The sequence below is a fragment of the Limulus polyphemus genome, unplaced genomic scaffold, assembly GCF_000517525.1.
Source record: "Limulus polyphemus unplaced genomic scaffold, Limulus_polyphemus-2.1.2 Scaffold68, whole genome shotgun sequence".
NCBI classification, from domain to species: domain Eukaryota; kingdom Metazoa; phylum Arthropoda; class Merostomata; order Xiphosura; family Limulidae; genus Limulus; species Limulus polyphemus.
This window is the reverse complement of record NW_013665678.1, coordinates 1,347,883-1,350,185: the sequence shown is the minus strand read 5'-3', so window position 1 is coordinate 1,350,185 and position 2,303 is coordinate 1,347,883.

Genomic DNA, 2,303 nt, shown 5'->3' with positions numbered 1-2,303 from the left:
GGCAATATCGCAGGCCCCTCCTCAATCACTGGCAGATCCAGGGGGACATGCCCCCAAAAACGAAGGAAAAAAAAAGTAAGAATGATTTTAGCCCACAAACAGGTAGTTTTTAGTATGATTTCTTGCAATGTGAAGTATATTTTCGAACCCCCACCAGAGGCCCTAAGACAGACCCATGGATCTCACACCACAGATGCTTGTGTTGCCATCATCTCTCAAAAATCTTGCCCCCCCAAAAAACACTAACTTTGGATCTGCCACTGTCCTCAATATTAATTGAAGGCCACTACTGAGCTGAAGTAAAAAGTTTAAGTAAATCTAATGTCACTGGTACCATGATAAGTAAACCTCACTACAACTTATGTCATGAATATATCTGGATCACTTCAAAAGTAAAAAAGTGAGCATGATTTTCCAAACAAGTAAAGTATTTTATTTACAAACAAAGAAATTTTAATACCAACATACTCATTTCTTCTGTACAATTTTAATTTATTAAATTCAATGTTTAAGACTAAAATATAGAGTATAATTAATATAAATATGTATATAAAAACTGGCAGGAATACATTTGGATGACAAGACTAAAGCCAAACGAATCAGAGCAGTAGTTAAAACATAAAGCGAAACACTACAGAATACTTTTCCAATATCAAACATAAAAGTCACAACTGCAGTGGACTTTGTTATATTGTTTCAGTCAGCTCAGATTAAATTAATAAAATATGTTTTGAAAAACTGAATCCTTGTTTGAACCAATTTAGCTAGAAAGTGGCATTAAACAATTTTGTTTAGTTTTTAGCTTTATAGTAATACTCTGCAGCCTTAAGATGCTTATAAAAATAGTAAAAAATAACTGGTTTTAGTACTTGTAGTTTTATTGATGCACAAAATAATTAAAAAAGGTTTATAAAACTACAAATACACATCTTTAATGATAGATGTTTTGTTTGGTTCCTTGAAAGATTTAATGAAATGTACAAAACACTGTACACCCTCTTGAAGCACCAGAAAACGTTTTGCATCTTTAAGTAAAATCAAGAGAAAATCAATGTTTGGAGCATTTATGTTTTAAACCTGTAAAAAAATCAAAGAACATATCATTAGTTCTATAGATATAAATAAACAACACAAATGAAACCATTAAATGGTTATGTTCAACAGATACTAAAGGTAAAATGTACAATAAACATTATAAGCTCATGCAACACAATCTATGCCATTCGTGTGAAAGTTTTTACTTAGATAAAAAGTTCATATATTATTGTTAATTAACTTTCATTTATGAATTTGTCATTTTAAATGTGAGAATAATTCAATAAAGTTGCATGAATGCTAACCCTAGATTATATTCGTATGTTACAGTCTTTCAAGTTCATTTATTAGACTGAAAACTAGTAGCAAGTAAATATAATATGGAGTTAGATTAGAAGTATAAGTTATTTAACTCTGTTTTTACATTCTATTTAAAACTACATTTTATTTAATTGAGAAAGTAAATGTAAATACATGGGAATAATAAACTGTGAATTTTGAAGCTTTCATTATCAGCATGTGTTTTTTCTTTACTTAAGATGTGTTCAAGCCTGCGCTAACAATATCAAGTCATTCTGCTTACATTATTAAACTTTAAGTTTAAAAACAACAAAGTGAACTAATAAATACAGTGCCCACTGTCTAGTTTCTAGTTATTACACAAAAATAACTACTTTTCTGACCAGAAACAAATGCTGTATTATACGAACTTTGCACTACAGAGCAAGGAAGTGTCACTTTAAAGAACACCTTTAAAAATGATTAAAAAAAACAAAACTATTCATTACTCTTTTTCTTAAACAAATAATAGTTAATAATAATCTACAATTTGATTAACTATAACATATTTAAATAACTACTTACTAGCTTTCTTCAACCAATATTTAGATGAAAATATTCTGAGGGATCATTTTCAATTCCAGCCTTATATGTTCATCTATCAAATTCATGGAATTTCAATATAATTTTAATTTTTTCAAATAGGCTTTTTTGGCAACAAAAATATTTTCATCTTAGAGGCATAAGCCTAATGAAGTGATTGAATATCTTGGAGTTCATCAGTAATTTCCATTCTCCATCATTACTGAGCCTACAAGTGCACCCTGAAATGGCAAGAAACCATCTAAGCAAAGCCATAATTAGCTGTGAGGACACCAAGGTTGTTTCCTTGGATATTTTTATATATATATATATATATATATATATAATAAATAAGTAGGTAAGTTATAGCTACCAAACCGTACGGTTCACCATATTAGAATTATTAG